Raw genomic sequence first — 24,732 nt, forward strand, 5'->3', positions numbered from 1 at the left:
CTCACAGCCACACACTGGTCAAAGCAAAGGTAGTCTTGTGGAAAAGTTGGATGAAGGATAGAAGGATCTGGAAGGCATAGAACCTCCACAAGAAGACCAACAGAGGCAACTAATCAGGGTCCAGAGAGCTTGAAAAGACCGAAGCACCAATCAAGAACCATGCGCGGACTGGACCTCGGCGCTGTAACAGATGTGGCTGATGGGCAGCTCTGGCTTCATGTAAGGAAGCCGGGGGGGGGGGGGGGGGGGGAGGGATGGCTATCTCTGAAGTGGACTCTGTTTCCTGTGTGTTTTGATCTTTTCTTTTCTTTTCTTTTCTTTTCTTTTTTTTTCTTCCTTGTCTTAAGCTTTTGAGAACCAGTTTCACGACATAGCTGGAGGCTGCCATGTAGCTCAGGCTGACCTTCAACTTGTGATCCTGTTGCGGCAGCCAGTTGAGTATAAAGATTGTAGGTACAACCATTACACATAGCTCTGCTTCCGTTTGCACGTTACTTTTCAGGTGGTACTTCATGAAATGGCTTCACCTACATCTTCTATAGTAAGTCATCCAAACTAGCTTTCTATTGCCCAATAATCACACTGATGCAGCTTTTGGCCACGATGCCACCAATCTCTTTTATTGAACTTGTATCAATCTTCCCAGACTAATTGATAAAGTTACACATTAAGTTTTCTATTATCTTTGTAGCCACATGGGGCACTTATTTCATATGTAGTATTTAGACTTGGCATTTATGTGATGATTTCTTTTTACTGCATCTATTATAGCCTGCCTCAATGATGTTTAGAATTCTGGAGAATTATTTTGCAGGTTTCTTCTCAGGCTAGGAAAGAATGTTCTTCCCAGACCAAATTAGAGGCTTCCTCAACTTTTCATTGTAAGGTTTTAAAATTGTTGTGGATCATTGTTACAGAGGAATAGGAGCTGCTCCTGGGAATTTAACTCTTTTTTTATTAAAAAGAGTATGGCTGCCCATTACTAAGGAATTCATGTGAGTTAAAACTTAAGAAAGATTTCCTGGTTTCCAGGACACCACACACTTCTTGTTTACTTCTATTTCTCTGACTATTTCTCTATAGATTTTCTCCTTTATCTCCCCCACTTGTGTGTCAGGCAAAAAATGTAGCAGTCAGCTGTGACCTTTTCTTTTTCTGTCTACATTGTCTTCTTAGATTTGTGCTATTCTGCTGGATCCAAAAACATCTGGATACTCATGACTATCAAATGAGTATCTCTGGCACCAATCTTTTCAGCCCCCAAATTATCAGTACATTTACATTTTTACATGAATTAAATTAACAACCTCCCACTGCAAAAAAAAAAAAAAAACCTCTGAATTTCCTGCACTAATGCATCTTTCCAACCTTCTTTGTTACCACTGATGAGAACTTTTCTACCCATTTATTCAGATCAGACCTAGTAGCTACTTTTTTTAAAAACTGAGTTTTCTTTCATATAATACATCCCAACTGCAGCCTCCCCTCCCCCCACTCTTCCCACCCCTCTCAGTCCTCCCCTAAACCTCCCCTCTCCTCTAGATCAAACCCTCCTCCGGTTCCCTTCAGAAAAGGGCAGGCCTCCCAGGGAGATCCACTGAATACAGCATAACAGAATACAATAAGATCAGACACAAATCCTCTTATCAAGGCTGGAAGAGGCAACCCAGTGGGAGGAAAAGGGTCCCAAGATCAGGCAAAAAAAGTCAGAGACATTGTCCTATCTTTGAGATATTTGTACATTTATGTTTATTGTAGTGTTCTCTGTAGCTGTGAAAGGGAGACAGCCTAGATGCCCATCAACATCTGAACAGGAAAGAAAATAAAGTTTATATACATAATGTAATTTTGTATATGAAGTTATAACATTTGTAGGAAAGTAGATGAAACTGGAAATCATGTTAAGCAAAATAAGTCAGACTCATAAAGATAAACACCACACTTTCTTTTGTATGTGGATTCTCGTTTTGTGAATGTGTGCGTATCTGTAACATATGTGTGTATGTGTTTATATACATGTCTGCAGCTGTGCATATGTGTTGAAGCTAGGAGTCAACGCTTCATATTTTTCTTGATCACTTTGCACTTTATCTTTTGATCTAGCGTATCTAATTCTGCTCCTCACTGATTGGCTAGGTTGACTGACCAATGAGCTTTGGGCATCAGCCTGTTTCTGCCCATTTGAACTCCCTTAGCTCCAGTGTTAGAGTTATAGATGTACGTATCCACTTTTGGATTTTCTGTGTTGGTGCAGGGGATTCAAACACACATGGGTCTTTCTGCTTGTACAGCAAGCTTGAACTTTACTGACTGAACCATGTTTTTAATTGTCTAGATTTGTGTGTGTATAAAGGACATGAAACTGAAAAGGAGAGCATGTGGGTGAAGCAGAGATTTTTTAAGAGGAGTGGGGAAAAAAAAGGATAAAGATTTAAAAAACTACATATGACATAAGGACAGAAAAGAAGCTTTGAGAAGAGGGAAGGGAACATCTAGTGGTGCCAGAAGCCTGGGAGAGAGATATGAATAACAATAAAACATGTACAAAAATGCCATAATAAGATCCACTATCTTGTATGATACCTTAAGAACTCAAAAATGATAAAATGCATTATATTGACTTAGCACATTTAAGTGTACTTTTAGTTCTTTTAAAAGCTTTTTATATGAAACTTTAAGCTATTACCTGAATAAGCAAGATTTATCATTTACAGACAAGTATTTTTCATGTTTTTACAATTCATTGTGTCCTTGATATTTTATGGAAAACATTGTGGGTTGTTACTAATTGAAGACTATGTTATTCCTAATGTATTTGTCTATTGGTCTTTCTTCTCTTGTTACTTGTTTCAGAGAAAGAGAAGAAATAATACACATCGTAATGGTATCATTAGTACAATATAAAACACACTGCAGTGAGGGGGAATATAGCGATCTGGGCAAACTAGATTGGTGCAATGTTGCAATTTATATTGGGTACTAGAGCAGTATAAATCATGATGCTACATTTCTACTTTGGAGATTAGTCTATGAAAATAAAAAGAAAAAGAAAATAAAAAAGTTTTCTAAAATAAAATTACTATCGCATGATCTGGAATCTAAAAATGAATTGTAACCTGATGCTGAACATTAAATTAGCAGGTGATGTGCTAAAATTGCAGTAAAACCTATTGATGGACTATTACAGTGCTGTATTTGTCTGTTTGCATAACTATAATGAAATCTGAGAGACAAGCTAACTTTATAAAGAAATAAGGTTCATGGGGGGCACTGTCTCCTACATGGAGTCTGTTGCCTGCTTTTTTGATCACTTCCCTTTGATGGGACTGCCTTGCCAGGCCACAGGAGAAGAGGAGGAGCTCAGTCCTGATGCAACTTGATAAGCTGGGGTGAGTGGGTAGGGGGTTCCCTTTTCCCAAGGCATAGGGGAGAGAGGATGGGAGATGGAGGGTGGGGCTGGGAGGAGAGGTGGGAGGGGGCTATGACCAGGATGTAAAGTGAATAATAAATTAAAAAGAAAAAAAAAAAAAAAGAAATAAGGTGCATTGGGCTTACTATCCTGATGATTCAAGTCCAGCTGAAGATTGACTGTGCAGAGGAGTTTGTGGTGAAACGCATGTGTGGAAGGCAAAGATCTCTTGACAAAATAAGAAGGCAGCAGCCACTGTGTGGCCCGGCTCTCCATGTAGCAGCTCACTCTTGTAAGACCCCGAGTCTAGTAGAAGCTCTCTCAGCCCTCCTAAAGCAGCACCCCAGTGACCTGACAACCTTCCACTAGGACCCACATCTTGAGGGTCTCACCATATCTCAGGAGCACTTCACAGCAGACCAAACGCCTGGCACACAAGCCCTTGGGAGGGCGTGGAAGTCATCCCCAACCTGTATTAGTTACACGTGGATATGATATTTCAAAGGCTTTTATAAGGACATGGGCATGTGTCTGATGAAAGAACCAGTGTACAACTGTATATAACACTAGATCTTGAGTAAATCAACAGAATTATGTAGACCAATTGTACTTAAATCTGTGATACTGCTTATAGGTAATGGTTTCTGGATTTATAGCTCTCTCTCTCTATGTGCCTCTCCCTCTCCCTCACTGCCCCCATCCCTCCCTTCATCCCTCCCTCCATATTGCCTTGCCTCCAGTAAGTATAGACCACCTTGGTAATTGGGAGTCACAACTTGCTTTTTCTTTTTTTTTTTTTTTTAATTTTAAATGATAGTAGCTATTCCTTTGATTCAGGACTCTTCCCTCAGGTTCTGCTCCAGTTGTGATTGCATCCAGAACCTTCAGATTCCTCAGCTGCCTAATAAACCAGACAACAAAATGATCCGGATGATTCATCCAGGATTTGGCCTGAGCTGTTGTGTTCATCTTAGGGTCCTCCTGTTCCTGAGCAACGATTGTGGGGTTTATGAGCCCTGGAAGGGCTGGCGAGTTAGAGCTGAATTAGCTGCATTCTGATCTCAGTTGCACAGATGTGGGTTTCATTGATTTTTATGGGAGATTTGTGCACATAATGGAGAGAAAAAAATGTCACTGATTTGTTTTAATTTAGCTTGAGCAGTAACCCTTCACTGATGTGACTCCTATAATAGGCAAATCTGTTCTCTCTCTCTCTCTCTCTCTCTCTCTCTCTCTCTCTCTCTCTCTCTCTCTCTCTTCTCTCTTGCTCTGTCAAACCATGGGATATGTTCATTTATATTATTTTGACCCCTAAATTCCCAGGGACTTCATAATAACCTAGTCACTTGCACAGAAGTCATGCCGTTGGGTCCTCTTTCCAATTCAGATTAGATGCTAGATATTAGTTCCTCAACCTTAGAACTATTTTGTTGTCAGTATTATCATGCTTGTGTTTTGGTAGCATCCCTGTTGCTATGATTTTGTGCCCATAGCACTCCTTTCTTCTCCAGATTTGACATGTTCTGGGTGTCTTCAGGCTCTACCAAACATCCTTGAGAGGTCAAGAAAGCTGCTTGAAAAACCTTGTTATAAACCAACTATAGTGAAAAGGCTAAATAGAATATGATAACTTAAAACTATAAGCATATTCTAAATATTATTACTATTCTTACTTATTTAGAAAATAATTTAAGAGAGCTTAAAATCTGCATTCTTTTTAGCAACATTTAGTAAAAACAGAGAAAATGATTACCATAAAAAAATATAAAAGGTGGCATACTTGTATACTTGGTGGTATACCATGTCAGAGCAGCATAAACTAACATGAAAATGAGAAGTGCACAATTCACAATTCAGCTATAAAGACAAATCACACACAAAAAAGAAAAAAAAACCTATTACATGTTTTAAGTTTAGGACTTTGTGTTGAGCTCTATTCAGAGCTATCTCGGGCTGCACATCATCCCACGTGGTCTGTGGGTGGCAGATTGGGAACACCTCATGGAAAGTGAGGCTTTGACGCACTTACTCCAAAGGGACCTTTGGAAAATGTCTGTAGTTTCATATCAGGTGAAGCATACATATGCATATGACTGAGAAATAAAGTTCCTAGATATTCATCCAACAGAATAAACAAAAAGGTGACAGGAAGATTTTCATCAGGCATTCATGGCATTATCAAATGAGAAGTAAGCCCCGTGCAGACTCTGCATGCCTTGGTCGAGACACAGAACACCTGTGTGGTATTCCCCACAATTGCAATCCCATCACGAGGAAACCTCAAATAAACCCTGTTTCTGTGCCTAAAAATTGCGAAGCCAAGAATGTTGGTGATAGGTTTAGAAACAATTACGGAACAAAGAATAAACCTGACTGAAACAGCATGGGTTTAGTTTGTATTTTAGATTGAAGAGATCAAAAAGAACCTAGATGTAACAAACTTTATTGGCAGTTTGTGACACTTGAATATGAACCGTGGATTAAAAAATGAAATGATTTTCTTTTTAAAAAATGATTATGCTGGACTGTTAGAAAATGCCACTTCTTGGGGCCTAAGGTGTTTAGGTTTAAAGGAATCTTTTTCCTGCCTGCTATCAAATGGTTCAGAAGACTTTTGTAGAAAGAGTAGATGGTAAAGTAATTGGCACGAGTGAGTGACTGATGAATCTGGGTAAACTGGTATATTAAGTTTTCTCCTCCATTTTGCAAACTACATTAATTTATTAGTGTGTGTGTGTGTGTGTGTGTGTGTGTGTGCGCATGCACATACCACAGAATGTGTGTGTGTAGATCAGAGAACAATCTGGGCCGGTTCTCTTTTTCTACTCTGTAGGTCTTGGAATCAAACTCAGGTTGTTGGGTTTGCTGGCACCTGCCTTATCTTGCTGCGACATCTGGGTGACCCAACAATATCTGATTTTCTTACATCACTCTTGCAACATTTCTGTAAATTTTAATTTACAAATCAAAAAGTTTCAAATAAAAGTTGATGAAAATCATGCAAAAGCTAAATAAGAACAGAGATGTTGAATTGCAACAAGCAGGTATGTTCTTTTTTTATTGCATTAGAGGGAAACATAACAATTTAGTAGCTCTTATGCAATTTTGAGGGAATAGCATTCCAGGCACAGCTCATTTCAGTATTTTACAAGATTTTCATCAAAATATTGACCAAGGCTGCATTTTATTTAGGAGCATAGCTGGGGTAGGTTTCTTGTGAGCTCGTGAAAGCTGTCAGTACCTTTGATGTGCCTACTGAGATCTGTTCACCACAATAGATGTTACTACACAGACTATAATACATCAAACTCTAAATAGTTTTTCAGATTATATGTAGACTAAACTAAGACATGGAAATATTTTTCTCATAGCTGTTGATGATGGTATGTATTTGAAAGCAAAGGTTTTACTGAGGAAAATATTTCCTTGAGGTTCTATGACTGAGGCTCTCAGTTTCTCACCACCTGTTAGATAATCCCTGTTGTCATTTCAGAGAGTACCCACAATTGCTGACACCCAAAAATGACTGTTATCATCGAGGACAGCAAAACAGTACCTGGCTTTAGTTTGTCCCCACACATTACGTTATATAAAGTCCTGTCTTCCATGATGAAGGGAAAGGATTCTGCATAGCTTTAGAGACTCAGACAGGAGAACCCTCGATGTGCTTCCTGAGGGCTGTCAACCACAATAGATGTTACTACACAGATTACAATACATCCAGTTCTGGATAGTTTCCCAACTTCTACTTAGACTAAGCTAAGACATGAAAACACAGTTTTCTCATAGGTATTGATGGTATGTATTTGAAAATAAAAGTTTTACTGAGGGGCTGGAGAGATGACTCAGAGGTTAAGGGCACTGACTGGGTCTCCAGAGGTCCTGAGTTCAATTCTCAGCAACTGTATGGTGGCTCAAAACTATCTATAATGTGATTTGATGCCCTCTTCTGGCCTGCAGGTGTTACATGCAGACAGAACACTGTATACATAATAAATAAATAAATAAATAAATCTTTAACAAAGTTTTACTGAAAAGAGGAAAAGAGCTGTCATTGTAGTGTGTGTGTGTGTGTGTGTGTGTGTGTGTGTGTGTATGTGTGTGTGTGTGTGTCTGCTCAGAATCTCTAGAACATAATTCCTATGCTTCAGAAATACTTAAAAAAATCCTTCCTCCCTGTCATGGTTTTGATCGAGCTGGAGTGTGTCCTCATGCTCAAGAGCTGGCAGCTTGATCTGTAGGGTGATGGTAGTGGGACATAGAAATTAGGAGGCGGGGTCTACTAGGAGAGTTTTTAAGTCACAAGGGTTGTGATTATGGGATGCGTGAGCTCTCAAAACAGCAAGTTATCCAAAGAAGAAGCCTGATTACTGAGCTGTTCTCTGCATTCCTGTTGAATGACGCCATATCTTCTTCTTACAAGGACTTTGACCAGAATCAAGCTGTGTAATCAAGAGGTGTTCAGGGTTGGCTACTACTCTGCTGCTACTCTGACTTTGAACCTCTGGAATTTAATTAGCTGATTAAAACCCTTTCCCTTAGGCTGCTTCATGTATGTCACAACAGAATCAAACATGGACCCCTGAAAACTCAAAGATGTTTAGTCACAAATGTATGCTTTTCATTTTTAGGCACTGATAAGACTGTCTGTTTCTTTATCTCCTTTGAGTTGAGTACTTTGTCATTTGCTTCAGTCAATGGAATGGAATCCCAGGGCCTATGACCTGCTATCTGGTCACCCTTATCTGGCTTTCCATCTTTGAAAAAATATTCTGCAATTGAATTTCTGTCAGACCGGGTCTTTGAGTGATTACGACAGGCAGAGCCTTCAGGCTGACCCAAATTGGACATGTAATAACAATGAAAAATGAACATTTGTTGGTTAGTTGACAGTTTTGGATTTCTTGTTGTTGTTGTTGTTGTTGTTGTTATAAAAATCTGTCTTGATTAGTACAGAAATGTACAATCAATTTGTGTGCTGCTGTAACAGACCCCCTAAATTGTGTAGTACTACATTACTGGTTGATTTAAACCTTTTCATTTATTTATTTGTTGATTGTTGGTGTGTGTGTGTGTGTGTGTGTGTGTGTGTGTGTGTGTGTGTGTGTGTGCAGGTGTGTGGGTGGTGTGTGTTGTGCCTATGCATTTGTGGCATCTATGTAGAGGTTAGAGGATATCCCCTGGGAATAATTTTTCTCCTTCTATTGTGTGGGTACTGGGGATCAAATTCAAGCTATCAGTCTTGTCAACTAGAACCTCCACCACTGAATCTCTGCCCAATATTAACTTTTAAACAATATTATTATTATGTGTCTGTCTGGGAAAAGGTGGTCACACGTACACAGTAGCCATATGTAAGTCAGAAGGCTGCTTTCAGAAGTTAGTTCTTTCACCTATATGTGTATTCCAGGGACTGACCTTAAGTATTCAGGTTTATGAACCCAGTAATTCACTCTCTGAAACATTTCTCTATCACAGAATATTTCCTTCTTTGATTTTTGGTGTTTTTTTTAGAGGGCATTTACTTCTTTGTTTTGAGACAGAGTTTCACTCTATAGCACAGGCTGGCCTGAGTCCCACTTTGTAGACAGGCTGCCTTGAACTCACAGCGATCCTCCTGACTCAGCCTCTCAGTACTCTGATTACAAGTGTGCACCACAATGCTCAACTCATAAACACTCAGGTGTAGCCCAGGTTGTCCTCTACTGCCCCAGCACAGCACAGGTGTGCAGCACTGCATTTGGTACAGCTGACTGAAGATGCAAAAGTGAAGGCAGGAAGAATAGTAATATGTGAGTTCTAGAAGGCGATAGATGATAAAAACCCTCACCTAGGGAGCAGAGTGAGTGTTTAAAGATTCTAAGGCATTAGGAAGCAATTTTGCTTTAGGAAGAATGCAGGCACATTATATTGTCAACTGCGCTGGAGTGTGAGGTGGTTTGGATGAGAATGGCTCATAGATTTGGATGTTTGGTTCCATCCTTGGTGGAACTGTTTGGGAAGAATTGGGAGGAGTGGCCTTGTTGGAGGAAGAGTGCCATTGGGGGTAGGCTTTGAGGTTTCAAAAGCCCATGCCAGACACAATCTATTTCTCTCTATCTGTCATTGTCTCTCACTCTGTCCTTGTCTAACTCTATCCCTGTCTTTGTCTTTTTCTTTCTCTCTGTCTCTGCCTCCTGCCTGAAGATTAGATATAAGGTCTCAGCTACTGCTGCAGTGCTAAGCCTGCCTGCTTCCTGCCATGCTTCCCTGTCATGATTGTCATGGAATCTCCCTTAAAAATGATAAACAAGGGGGCTGGAGAGATGGCTCAGAGGTTAAGAGCACTGACAGCTCTTCCAGAAGTCCTGAGTTCAACTCCCAGCAACCACATGGTGGCTTACAATGGTCTCTAGTGTGATATAATGCCCTTTTCTGTCATGCAGGCATACATGCAGACAGAACACTGTATACATAATAAGTAAATAAATCTCTTTTTAAAAAAAGATTAAAAAATTATAAACAAACCCTCAGTTAAATGCTTTCTTTTATAAATTACTGTGGTCATGCTGTCTCTTCATAGCAATAGAACAGTAACTAAGACAGGGTAGAAGTTGAGAGACTGGTCCAACCCACTGTTAGCAGTGTTTATATATGGTGTGCTTGGGAAATTGTTTTTTGGCCATAGAGCCTTGGAGCTGATCTTCTAGTTCTCAGTTTCTGGGATTCCTCCAGCACTACCTAAACTCATTTTTTTTCTTTCACTTGCCTCAGCACATTTTAAAGCTGGTAACTATGAGATTCCTGACTAATACCAAAAGTACTTGTACTTTTAAATCCATGGAGGCAGTTTTTATTCATCACTTACTGTATGTCAAGGACTGGGATTAGCTTCTCAAACTTTCACCTTGAGCAGGGTAGCCACGGAACAGATTCAAGAGGCTCACGTTCTTTTAAGCTTGTTTTATTTTTTTTTAATTTCTTTTTCAAACATTAATTTATTTACATTTCTTTTGTGTCTGGATGTGCATACATGCACAGCACTCATGTGAAGGTCAGAGGTCAGAGGGCAACTTACTGGAGTTGGTCTTTGATTTTGTCCTCTAGCCTTGTGTGTTTTGAGTGTTGAACTCAGGTCATCAGGCTGGTGTATGTGTGTGGGGGCAGCTTTCTTCCACTAGTTCTGGTAAAACTTTCTTAATTTATATTTAATGTATGTCAATAACATATAACCTCAAAGATAGTCAATCATCAGTTGGAACACCATTTTCACAAAAATGTAGTTGTTACATGATATTCAATAATGGAAATATTTTCACATTGACTCAAAAGCATTGGAACTCATTTGCATTATGTGTAACCTTCCCCCCAGATTTTAATACTGACTCTAATTTAGTTTTGTTATACTTATCTGATAATTTTCTTTCTTTCTTGAGAACTATCTCACTACTGAATAGCCAAAAATGTCTTTTTAAAAATTAGTGCTAATTCTTAAGTTTGACACAAGATGTTTCATTTTAAGAAAAATGTTAAAAGAACAGAATAGAAAATTGTATCTTGTAAATGTAGCTTCTTTTAGTGGTTTCCATCATGGACTATGTATTTTATTTAAAGAAATAAAAAATGTAGACTTGCAATTGGAAACTTTGTTTACACCCAGCTGCACACTATATTTGACAAAAATAGAGAAAAGCATTCTAAAGCTATATTTTGTAAATAGCAACACTTCTTTAGAATTTTAAATGAAATTTAAATGTTTTTCCATAAACACACGAATGTATTTAAGAGATCATTAACAAGCCACTACTTAACCAAGTTCAATTTCTTTGATAAACGTGACATCTAGTATCTTCCTGGGAGTTTAGTTTTGATCATCAGAATCAGTTTATTTCCCACTGAAGGATGTCTCACGCCAAGAAACACTAACTATTGGCTACAACTCTCTGAGTACAGAGGTAAATGTTCAATGTGGAGCTCCACGAGCCATCCCAAGCTTTCCAATGTGGTTATATGGGGGCTTCTAATCATAATGGTCGTTGGCAATTACATTCTACACTGTTGAGAATAAAGGAAAAGACTTCCCACTTTGGAGCACTTCAACGCAGGGAAGAGGCTCAATAAAGGGGTGAACACATGAGGTGTAGCATCACAAGACCTGGCACTGCCATTAAATGCACCCCCTAGCCTGTAACATGTATGAGCTAGGCTATATGATTGCCAGGCTTCCTTTGAGCTCAAGGTCCAAATAACAAAAAAGTGATATTTCTTTAACTGTATATTTTAAAACATATTTTTCTCTACCATACTTACCCATTAGAATTATCTGATGCCTGTTTCTCTAGTGTTGATCACATGAGAACAATTACTTTAGGCTGAATTAACTATTTCTTATAGTAAGGGCAATACTATTTCTCCATTCAGAATAGGTAAGAATAAAGATTAGAAAGAAGGCTGTGCACAAAAATCATCTCTCCATTTTAAGATATCTTTTGATAAGTAGATTTCTTAAAACATAAAACACTGTTCTTTAATTGTGTTTGAACAAGGAACACTAAGAGTAGAACAGATCTTCATCTTGTAGAGTGAGAAATAACAAATTAGGATTTAAAAAACAACAACAGAAAACTCTTGCTTTGGAGTCTGGGCAGGATTTGTGCTATGTGGAGGTAGGCACTGCATTTGAAGCAGAGGCAAAAGAAACAATTCCTTCTTACAAGGAATGCAGAATGCGCTTAGACCGTCGTGATGTGCATAGCTCACAATCTGCAAAATAAAAGCGCCTTCCCTTCCCTACAAAACTTCTAATATGCTGAGCTAAAGGTGAATATCATCTTCCTTTCTCCATCTCTTATTAGACAGCTCCAGCTGTGGGGGTCTCTAATCCTACTTCTCTGCCACCGGGATACAACCTCGCTCTGAGGACTCATTTGTGCACCTGAGCCGTTATGAGACTGATGTCCTTTTTAATATGTAAAGCACCTGAAATGGAGTGACCCTCAGTGAGAGTTCCCACTATGCCCCCTTCCTGCAAGTGGAGGCCTTATTTTTAAGCTCTTTGAATGCAGTTTCTTTTATTAAGTTCCTGGGGTAAAGTGAATGCTTCGTAAATAATGATGAAGGTTTTAAATCTCATTTTACAAATGAGAAGTCAGGAGAGCTGTGGCTGATGTGGATTAACAAGTCATCTGCAGGGCCAACCTTTATCCCTGCTTCACACTGAGCATATCCAGTTGGACCTGATGAATAACACCAGGTGAGCAGATAAAAAGTCATAGCTACCCAGCTCAAGAAGAGAGAAGTGGGTCTTTTCAAAAATAGTAAAAATTGTTCACAAATGAGAATTTCATGGCTAGTGGTAAAGAAGAAAAGTAGGCACAATGGCAAACTATTGCTATGCAATAAATTTCTTATCTATCTATATATAATTATTTGTTTTATGTAATATAGTATGGGAAGGATAAGTGATATGAAAACTGGAAACATAAGAAGATAAGATATAGGCTTTTTCTTATATACAAAAATAGAATCAAATGAAAACAATTTATTTGAACTCCCTCTCTGTAAGAAACTCTCCTGTATAGCATAATAGAAAAGCCACGGGATTTAAAGCAATCCAAAATCTTCAAGGATCTTAAAGTACATGGGATCAGGGATGGGAAAATGATAGGAATAAAACAAACAGATGTTTTTATTTTAATTGTGTACAAGTAATTATGTCCAAGATAGCAGTGTATCGTGACTATCCCAAGAAAAGATGTTATAGACTGACAGGAGATTCAGGCAACACTTGGCTGAGGGTTTGTAAAATATATAGATTTTTGGCAAGCCAAACTAGAGGTAGAGATGGAAGCATTTAAGAAAAAATATTCAACTTCCCCTTTGTTCATTTAGAAATAAGTTGTTAAGAAGCTACGCTGACAAAGTAGAAAAGAAACGTGCCTTATAGCTTCTGGAAACTTGAGTCTTGGCAGAAGCATCTCAGTGGCCTCTCAGGGTTGTACACAGAGTTGTCTCTGCCTTCCATTTCTTCCGAGTTGTTCTTCTTTTTCTCCAGGGATCCTATTTTCAGACTTCCAGAGTCAGGTACCCTCAAATCTCTCAGGAAGATCCACTTTCTGCTGAACACGGTTCTGTCTTTCCAAATATTGTTGGAGACTTCAAATATAGACTCTTAATACTCCTACTGTAATCAGAATTTGATGACTCAAAAATCAAACTAGAGACATCCTAGGCTTCAAACTTATGGGCAAAAAGAACGGTGTGATCTTTAATGGAAGTAACTTTTCTGCTCAGGTATATAAAAGGGCAATATACTTTTCCAATCTGTTTGATTTTTCAAGAAAAGCTAGTCTACTTTAGCAGAAGGAAAGGGTATTTCCCTGTTGGCATGGGTTTAGCTCTGCCTTGTAAATACTGTCATGGGAACATTGGGGACTGGGTCTGTCATGTTACAGAAGTCATCATTCTAAATGTAATTAACTCTCTTAGTCACTTGAAGAGGGGGATGTCAGCTCTATTTACGTCTCTGTGATTTCCAAGTCTCTCCAGATAGTAATTGTGAGTGTGTGTGTGTGTGTGTGTGTGGTGTGTCACAAGCTCTTATGGGCAGGTCAGCTTCCCTTTTAAACTTGATATAGGGTAAATGTTAAAAGGAAACTGATATAAACCCAGCATTGTGGCACACACCTATAATCCCAGATCCTTGAGAGGCTGAGGCAGGAGAATTCCAAGTCTGAGGCTTGCCTGGCTTGGAAAAGACACAGAGACAAAAAAGAACACCAAAAGCTTTTATCTCTTAGATGAGAACTGGCCTCAATGATTAAAACACTAAAGTTAATTTGCCATGAAGCAGACATCTTGAGAGATTACCCAACACAAATCATACAGTGTATGTACAGATTGCCCAGTGTACGTGTAGATTGGACTGCCATCCAATTTAAATGAGTTTCAGTTGCTTTCCTGTTACGAATGCTCTAATGCAGGAGAGCAGAGAGAGGAATTTTCCTTGAAAAAGGACTTCGAAATGGTGAGCTCTGTTTATAGTTCCACACCGTCTTACTCCCCCGGGGAGATGACATTTGTTTTAGGGAGGTAGATTTGAATAAATTTGCCTCTTTAGGAGGCTAATCAGTATGCAGAGTTGCATCCAAGAAAAGCCAAATTCTCTCCTATAATTTTAACTCTCTTGGAAAATGTTGGGGTTTAGACTTCAATCGCTCAGGTACCCTCCCTCCCCTTTTTGCCTGATAAATGCTAACAGCTCCTTGTCAGAAGAACAGCCTTACTATTTGCATCAGTGAATGCCATATTAGGAATGCTTGCTGGCTTCCTTTGTTGAGTATGAGCTATGTGACCGAATGGAGCCCAGCTGAACCTCTTGGGTCCCAGATGTGCAGAGAGGTGCCCTCTCTATCACCTCAGTCAGTGTGTCTACTACTGCCTTTCACTTCAGGAATGCTCCACAACTTCCTGTGCATTTGTGATTTAGTTCAGTCACAGATTTCATCCTTGCACATAATTATGACCTATTATATGCTCTATATCTCTTTTTGAGCTGGATGGCTATGACTATGTTTTGATCTATTATAGCTATCTATAATTGGGAATTATTGCACATAATTATGACACAGAGCTAAAACAGTAAGATGAGAAAAACGAACAGAAAACCAAGACCTACAAAACATTTCTAAGGTAGACTTTGGAGAAATCCAAACGTATACATGCTCTCCTCTTCCTCTGTGGTGTCATACCTAGCACACTCACTTGGTAGTAGTAAAAAATGCATCCACACATGTGCAACACACATGTCCAGGCGAGGTTGTTTCTGACTCAAGTTGGGGCGTTTTCACACTGGAAGCTGATTCCAAAGGCTCTTGTTGCCATCTAAATCCTAGTAGCTTTATTAGAGAGAGTGGGCCTTCAGCACACACACACACACACACACACACACACACACACACACACACTCATACAGTATACCCAGGCTGTCACACAGTCAACTCAGAGTGAATGATTCAACCTAAGTTCCTAGACATGTAAAAACAGCAGGCTTGGATAGCTGCCTTAACTTCCTTCCCCAATATCTTTGCTTTAGAACAAGTATCTAGATTTTAATCTTAAAGGTATGTTTGATATTTTTTTCCATCAACATGACAAAAGCAGCTTAAGGAGGGGTTTATTTGACTCAGTTCTAGAGTACAAAATGCATCTTGGGGTAAGGCATGAGGCATCTGGGCACATTACATCAACAGTCAGGGAGCAGAGGTGGGGGAATCCAGTTCTCGGCTTGCTTTCTTCTTTGTGTTCAGTTCAGAAACCCAGCCAATGGATGGTCCTGCCCACATGCTAGGCAGGCTGTTCTCCGTCAGTTAAACCTTTCTAAAAAAAAAACATCCTCACAGACACAGGCGCGTATTGCCATGGCCATTCTAACTCTAATCAATTTGGCAGCAAGGAGTAGCCAACATGGTTGTCATGGCAAATTTTCTGTCATTAAAATTGGTTGATTTATAAACTATTTGCTGAAGTCATTTAAAACACTAATTAGTCATCACCTTTGGACTCCCAGAACTGTAGACCAGAGCTTCCTTTAGGATCTGGCAGCTCATGAGTGCCACTGGATAAGGCAGCCGTTTTGCCGTGGGATAGTGCATTATGTCCTTTGGATGCTGGCGCTGTTTATGCCTCAGTTGCCTCATTTTAAATGATTAGGAGTCTGTCTGATCTTGCTTTTGTCTTGGATGGATTAGAAACGCAGACTCTTAAGTTTGAGTGATGCAGCCCTGATTTTGTCTCTGCACTAACTTGGCCACTTCAATCTCCTTATCTATGGGAAGTGCTGAAAACAACAATACTAACGACTTGTCATGAGAATTCAGCGAGATAATATATGCAAAGGACTTCTTAAAATGTCTAGTCCCTGAGAAGTACTGTATAGCTTCTACTATTAGTGTTAATTTTAATGGCCTCTCTACTGTATTATATAATAGGAAAAAAAAACCCGCATCTTCAGTCAGATAGATTTAATTTCAATACTGGTTCAACCACTTATTATCTGTATAATGTTGGGAAAATTGCTCTGCCCATCTGAACTACTTTCCTCCTTGAATAAGAAAATGGGAGTGATAGTTATCTGGTAGGGTTTTTTTTTCCTGAATGTAGCTCATAATAAAAATACTATGAACAAAGCAGTAAGTACACAGTAGACAACTTAAAACATTATTATTCTTTTTCCTTAATTCTTTTGCAAGTGTTTACAAAGTGTCTAATCTGAGTTTTGAAGGCCAGTTCTTGCTGTTCCTGCTTACATCACCTTCCTATTCCTGGGATATACATGACAAGGAAGGAAATGATTATTTCGGCTCACAGTTACAGAGGTTTCCATCTCTGGTTGCTTGGTTCAGTCACTTTGGGCCCATGCCAAAGCCAAATACTATGGCTGGGAATGGATGGTGAGCAAAACATCTTCTAGCTCTGTCCCAGAAGCAAGAGAAGGAGAGGGAAAAGAGCTGTGGAGTCCTAATAGCCTCTTCAAAGGCATATTCTCAAAGACCTGTAGCCTCTTCAACTAGACCTCACTTTCTAAAGTTTAAAACACTTCCTAACGCAGCATCAGCTCATGCTGAGCTTTCAGGGGGACATTTGAAATCCAGACCATAGCAGCGATGAACACCTGAGCCAAGGCGAACAGGATATAAACAGACAGTGATGAGAAGAACAGAGGGCCAAGGCCAGGCTGACACTGTCCAGGCAGATGGAGAGGTAGGAAGTGAAAGATAGTGACTGTGGATATGGTGATGAGGGAAAACCTTTTTGAGGAAGGGCCCTGTGTATAGCGAAAAAAGTGTGAAGAGGCAGAGAGCTGAAGAGAGTCAGAGATTCTAGGCAAAGGGAGCCATGGAAAGAGCATAGGGAGAGCTTTGCATAATGAAGGATTGTGACAATCCCAGAGGGGTGAGAGAACGGGGTGAACCGGAGAGGAGGATGGGGTTGAGAGAGCCAGATGGGACAGGGTCACTCGTGAGTTCTGCACAAGGTAGACACAGCACTGGCTATGCTTCTAAAAGAGGATGAGGCAGAAGCAGGAAAAGCAGTTTGATTTACATATAAACACCCCATCCTGTAGGTAGGCAGAACAAGGATTGAACCAAGGAGGACAGGAGAGAAATCTTTTCAGAAAATGAGATGAAAGATGGTGATGGCCCAGGCTGAGTGGCGGCAGTGAAAATGTTAAAACTGCAAATTGACAAATATTATTATTACTGCTATTGCTTTAGTCCTTATAGTTTGTTCCTTAGGTTCTTGGCATAAACATTTTACCTAGGGTGCGTCAGATGCAAGTTAACCTTTGCCAAGTTAATATTTCACAGGAGTGCCGTGGTAGTTTTGAAAGGAAAATGTCATAAGCGAGAGATTTTATAAAGTGGTCTTATTTTATTCTCCTCACAGCTATATGGGAGTGAGGCTTATTACTTTTGTGATCTCTCATATTTTCTCATTAAAAAAAAAAGTCCCAAACAACCTTAAAGAGAAAGAAGTACAAGCATCCCAAGTGTAAAGTAAGCAGTGATGATTCAGAGAACGTCTCGTCAATTTGTCTTGGCTGGCTACAGAGTATTCCTTCAGGACATGTGCTCCCTGCCCCTCTAATGGGCTGTGGAATTTCCCCAGAGCACATCCGAAAGCTTCTTGTCAGGGTGGCTCTGGTATTTTATGTAGGTTGCTGCTTATGCTCCTGCTCAGGTGTTTTTCTTTGTCAGCATTTGATTGGACTCCTCGGTCTGTGATTTACTGTCTGTATTAAACTCCATTTGATTCATTGTTCCTCCTTAGGACTCTATTATGCAGAAGAAGAAGAAGAAGAAGAAGAAGAAGAAGAAGAAGAAGAAGAAGAAGAAGAAGAAGAAGAAGAAGAAGAAGCAGCAGCAGCTTGTCTTTTCGGTGCTTGTTTTTTAGTTTTTTCGGAAAGCAGCGTCTACCATTACTGCATAGCAAAGGATATTTGGGGCTGATTAATATGTACTGCGTCACCTCAGAAAGGGTCGGTTAGGAGACTAGTTCATCATGCTTGCCATGTAAGAACGTGGCTCGAGGAAACCTTTTAAACAGTCATACAGGTCACTTGGGTAATAACATAAAATCATTCTTTAATGTCATATATTTACCCAAAGGCACAAAACCACAGGAGCACGCATGTACATAGTTCAGAGACGTCTTACAGTGTGGCCGACTGAAGTCGCTTTCCTCTGAGAGGCAGTGGATGCCTTTCTAGTGGGAAGAGAGAAAGTGGGGCTTTTCTTCTTTGAAGGAGCTGCCTAAGTTGACCCGTGGTGCTTGCTCTGCCATCTCCGTAATGCAATTTGCACGCACTCCTCCTTTCTGGGTCTCCTTTATAAAGGAAAGAAAAGAATTGCAAGGTTTTTAAGGTCTCTTTTATTATGTGGCCCGTGACAGTTTGGATTAAACATACCTTCTGAAGTACTTTATTATGTTGGAGAAAGAAGGGGACTTGGAAAGAGGTGGTCCCATATGTTTCAGTGAAATAACTTTAAAAGAAACATCCCCCACCAAAAAAAAAAAAAAAAAAAAAAGAAAAAGAAAAAGAAAAAAAAAAAAAGAAAGAAAGAAACACCCAACCGGAAATCCAAATGCCAGAACTGCATCCCTTTCTGCATACAGCAGTTATAATCCTTGGCTTACTTGAAGTTCTACAGTGACAAAGCAATTTAGACGCCCTCTGTGGTCCAGTAAAACAGTCTTCTACTACTTCTATAAACCCTTGAGCTGTTGCCCAAAACTAGCTGAACCTTTCTGAAGAAGCATATCCCTTCCTGTATATCTTAGAGCAATGCTGTTTTATACATAAGCCGAGATGCTTAAGCAGATGATCTAAGTCTTAAAACAATTCTAGTTCAGCACAGTTGCTTACCATACTTGTATCAGTAATCTGATTGCATAGGCTGCACTGAAAACACAAATATTCTCTGCAACCTCTTTCCCCTTCATAGGAAAAGCATGCGATGAAAAGTATTGGATCACACAGGCAGTGGTTCTTGACATGGTGGTAACTAATTAATAGTCCTGAAGACAGGGCACGCTCCACCTCTGTGTCTCTAAGCTTCGGTAGTGGGGTCCTCAAATCATGCCTGAAGTTTTGCTATTTGCTCATCCTGACCTGCTCCAAAATTTCCAGAAAATCACACACACACACACACACACACACACACACACACACACACACACACTCAGCACACATGCACTCAAGCATGTACACGTCAATTTTGCTGTTATATTGCAGTTTAAAGAAAATCAGACGTTTAGAATCTTACTGCAAAACTCCTTTCTTCATTTCCAGTTGTGCTTTTAAGGATCCAGGCACCGGATGGACAATCTGCTCAGTGTTTGTTGTACAAAAGAAACATATGGACTTAGTAATTTTTTCACTTAGAAAGTAATTACATCACCTGTCATCATTCTTGTACCTATTTTAAGCATTTTTATTATTGCTGATATTTTATATACGACGACAGGAAATTTATGGGTGTGGGTTCTTGCTTCAATCACATCCACTCTCCACACCTTCTTTTAGTATAAGTTAAACAAGTGGACTTGTTTACTTACAAAAGTTAGAAAGTGGATGAAACTATTGGGAGAAATTTTAGCAACTTAATCTTGATCACTACGAACCTAGAAGACAGTTTTAGTGTTGTACCCATGAAGAGCTCAGTTGTGATGATATTTAGGTCAGGTGTCTTGTCCATTCCATTCTTTTGGTGAAAGTGAATGCTTACACACACACACACACACACACACACACACACACACACACACACACACAGGCCTTGGAGGCCAGAAGTGTTGTGAGTGGCACTGGCTCTTAACTTCTGAGCCATCTCTCCAACAACTCCCAAGAAACCTACAAGAAGAACATTATGATGGGCGGATCTGGGCCCAGGGGTCACGCTCAAACTATGGCACAAGCCAAGGACAATACATGCAGTAAACTTTGAACCCCTACCCAGATCTAGCCAATGGACAGGACATTCTCCACAGTTGAGTGGAGAGTGGGGACTGACTTTCATACGAACTCTGGTGCCCTATATTTGACCATGTCCCCTGGATGGGGAGCCATGGTGGCATTCAGAGGAAGGATAGCAGCCTACCAAGAAGAGACTTGATACCCTATGAGCATATACAGGGGGAAGAGGTCCCCCTTAGTCACAGTCATAGGGGAGAGGAGTAAGGGGAAAATGGGAGGGAGGGAGGAATGGGAGGATACAAGGGATAGGATAACCATTGAGATGTAATATGAATAAATTAATAAAATATATTTAAAAAGTAAGTACTCACAAAAGACTTTGAATACATTCCCCAAATTGGACTAATTTATTATATTTTTAGTTTTGATGTCTTACAGCATACGTTCTTTGAAATGAGTGTTCTGTTCTGGTGATTGAATGCTTGCTTACATGCAGGCTGAGGTGATATGAGGGCACAGAGAATGAAATTTGCTGCCAGCCTGAGATATAGCAGGAAGGGAGGAAGGAAGAAAGGGAGGGAAAAAAAACCTCTAAAAGTGGAACTAGATGAAAAGCTGAAGCATATTCATGTTATGGGGTAAGTAACTGGTTAAATTCCAGCGACTCCTATCGAAGGACGGATGACGTCACTTCCATCCTGTTCCTACGTGAGGAGAAGCAGGAAGCTGCTTCAGTCATCAACAGGGACTATCAGTCAGAAGCTCATGATTTTGAGATCATTCTGTATTTAAACTCTATTTAGTTCCCACAAGGGGACTCTAACCTGCCTAGGAGGCTTAATTAGGCTAACTGCCTAACAACAATGGAAAACATATGGGTGTGTTCCCATTCAAGAGCCACTTTATGAGCACTCTCGGAGCTCCTATAGAAAATGAATGAACTTTCATACAGCCCTGAACCAGCCTTCTGGTTTTTAATTCCACAAGGGGCCTAGAAGCTGATCAAAAGAATTGGTCTTTTTAAAGTTGTCTTTATATTATATTTTGCTGTTTGCGTATCGTGATTTGAGCTCCTAGAGGCCAGGATGGTGGGAGCAGGGAGGGAAGGTTAAGTGGGGGTTGTGTTTAAAGCTTTAGATAAAAATGTAAACCTTTACATTGCCCCAAGGGAATACGACTTTGTTCTTGTACCTTCCAAAAATTCAATAAATCAAATATTTATTAAGCACTTCTGACATATATTTTAAGGAACACAGAGATAAGCACACTTAATTTCTTAAGGATTTTAACGAGATTTCTAACTACATACATAATCAATTATAGTAAATAGATTAGGATGAGTATGGATAAGCACACGTGAGAGCACTAGGGAGGGAGTGACTAATCCTGTGTGACGAGGTCAGTGAGGGCTCTGCTCTTGTCTCTTCTGAAGTTGGGATTTATAGACAGACTGCAGAAACAGGGTAGACTGGAGGCTGGGGGTTGGCTCAGTACGGAGTTTGCTATACAAGCATGGGACTGAGTTTGATCTGTCTGAATCCACTTAAAAGTGAGTGTGGCAGCATGTGCCTGTGATCCCAATGCCACAAAGGCAAAGGAAGGAGGATTTTTGGGGGGGGGGCTCTGTGTCCAGTCAGTCTAGTAATATGGTGAGTTGAAGGCTTGGCGAGAAGCTGGACCATCAAAAACAGACAGCACTTGAGGAAGTCACCTGACCTCTACCTTTGGACTCCAAATACATGTACACACACATGTAAACACACACAGGCCCACAGCTATAAACACACACACACACACACACACACACACACACACACACACACACACACACACACACACACACACACCCTAAACAAGAAGGACTATACTCAAGCCTGGCAGCCATTTTTTTTTTCATGCTCCTGACACACAGGAGGAAATTTATTGCTTGCATAATGCATGACACCTTTTGGAGACCAGAGTAGAATTCCCAAGCTAGGAAACAAGGGAATAGCTTTTGAGACCAGGAAAGGAGACTATCTTGGAAAATTCTTTTTTGCTTAGGAGGTGGGTCAGGCTGAGTATACTTGCCCATGAGTTGGTAGTTTGAATGTCTGAGTGAGAATGGTACCCATAGATGCTTCTCACATCTGCATATCTAGTCCCTAATTGGTAGACAGTTTAGGAAAGGATTAGGAGGTGTGGGCTTGTTGCAGAAGGTGTGGGGTGGGCTTTGAGGTTTCCAAAGTCCATGCCAGGTCCAGGCAGTCAGTCAGTCAGTCTGTCTGTCTCTGTTTCTCTGTCTTTTTCTGCCTGTAGATCAGAATGGAAAGCTCTCAGCTACGTCTTGCTTGCCATGCTTGTCTGTTTCTTGCCATGATGACCATGGACTCACCCTCTAAAACTGAAAGCAAGCCCCCAATTAAATGCTTTTTTCTGTTAGTTGCCTTGGTCATGGTGTCTTCCCCCCCCTCCCCCCCCCCAGCAATAGGACAGTAACTAAGACATCCAGTTGAATCACTTGACAGCAGCACAGGATGAAGTACTAGATTTTCCTATCAGGTGGTCTAGAGGGTGGTCACAAGGGAAAGAAGAAAAAAGCCATCAGCAGCAAGCATCAGCAGCTGGAGTCAGACTCTCGAAAGCGAGAGTCCTCTGGGTTGATCACAGGTGCATCCTCGAACTCCATTTCACTTCCCTTATGTGTAATTAGAGAAGAGTTTCAGTCAGCCAGCTTCCTTCCCCACAGATCCATGCTATGTGTGGTGTGGTGTCAGCCTTGCAGCTCTAGTTTTCCAGAACCATCACTGTGTTCATTCGTTCTCTGGATATCTGGAGGTCATTTCCTTGTTTGCTCTTCTGTAAAGAAGGTCTTGGTGTACCTCAGAAAATCCAAGTACTATGACACAAAGCACCAAAGGTCTTACAATAATAACTTCCTGGATTCCTGATCTTCAAAGAAGTTCCTGTCATTCCCCGGGATCCTGTCTCAAGCCCTTCCTTTCATAGCAGCCTGCACTTGAGTGCTTAAGCCCCAGCTGTGGATTCCATCATGGTGCCTTGGCTCTGTGCCCCAAGAGTCTCTGACTTCTTACAGGACTACTCTAGGGCCTTCACTCTTTCTGTCACTGCTGTGATTGCTCTTATTTCCAGTCTGCTTTTACTCTCTGCTACATATTTTATCCATTCATTTATTCACTCACTCACTCATTCGTCCACTCAACATTCATTTGATAACTTACTGAATGCTAGCTACTGTTCATTAACCTGAAATAAAATACTGGAAATAAATATATTTTCTTTCATCTGGACACACACACACACATATCTATATCTGTCTATATCTATCTATCTATCTATCTATCTATCTATCTATCTATCTATTAGAGAAAGAAGATAGGCAGTAAACAAGCAAGCAACCTGACTTATTCCAGAACGCAATGAGAGCCACAGAGAAATACTGGACAAATGAAGAGAGCCAGAGGATCCTGGGAACAAAATTACTGTCACTGTGTATGAGAGTGGGCATAGAAGGCCTTCCTAAGGAGGTGATATTTGGGAAGAGTCTTGGGCAAGCCTTTTTTATCTTTAAAGAAGAACTTTCTAGAGCAGTATGACATTACACCTGAGCTCAAAGCTGGACTCTGCTTTGAGACAGGGAAGGTACCAGAAAGAGAAGTATGGCAAGGAACCACTCTGGGGCAAAGTTGTGCCATCTCACATACTGGTAGGCGGTTCATGGGGTAGAATGGTGAGATGTAGCTCCACCTGGCTCCCATTGGCATCTTATTTATTCTTATTTTTCACATTCTGTTTCCTTTACGTATCTTTTGTTTTCTTTAATGGATCTCCCTGATCCTTTTTCCTCTAGTTTATAGCTAAAGCTCTCAAAAAAAGTCATAGTAATTCGTAGTCCCACACACATGAACACATCTTTTATTCATTTTTTTTCAGTCCCCTCGTTGTGCCCTACAAGCTGGGTCTGCTGTTGTCAAGGTTGTTGCTACAGTCAAAGGACATATTTTAGTGCTAATTTCACTTTGTTCTCTCTCTGGGTATGAATTATTGACCATTCTCTTCTTGAAATTCTCCTCCATTGGTTTTTGAGGCATGGTGTGCTCCCCAGGGTGCATTTTTGGACGTCTTCCTGCCTTCGCATTCTCTTCTCACAATGCCATTCACTTTCATGGCTCTGATCACCTTCCGTGTGCTGATAAGTCCTTAATATATATTTCCAGGCTGAGCTGCTTTTGTAAAATTCAGTTCCAGCCCATATATCAAAGTTCTTACTACCTCCTTTGAATGTCTCAAAGGTGCTTGAAGCTCATCCTGTCCATAACTCACCTCCTTTCCCCCATAAAGCTACTTCCCTCCTCTCGCTCTATCT

Source organism: Acomys minous (genome assembly GCF_964271855.1).
Source record: "Acomys minous genome assembly, chromosome: 19".
Classification (NCBI taxonomy): Eukaryota; Metazoa; Chordata; class Mammalia; order Rodentia; family Muridae; genus Acomys; species Acomys minous.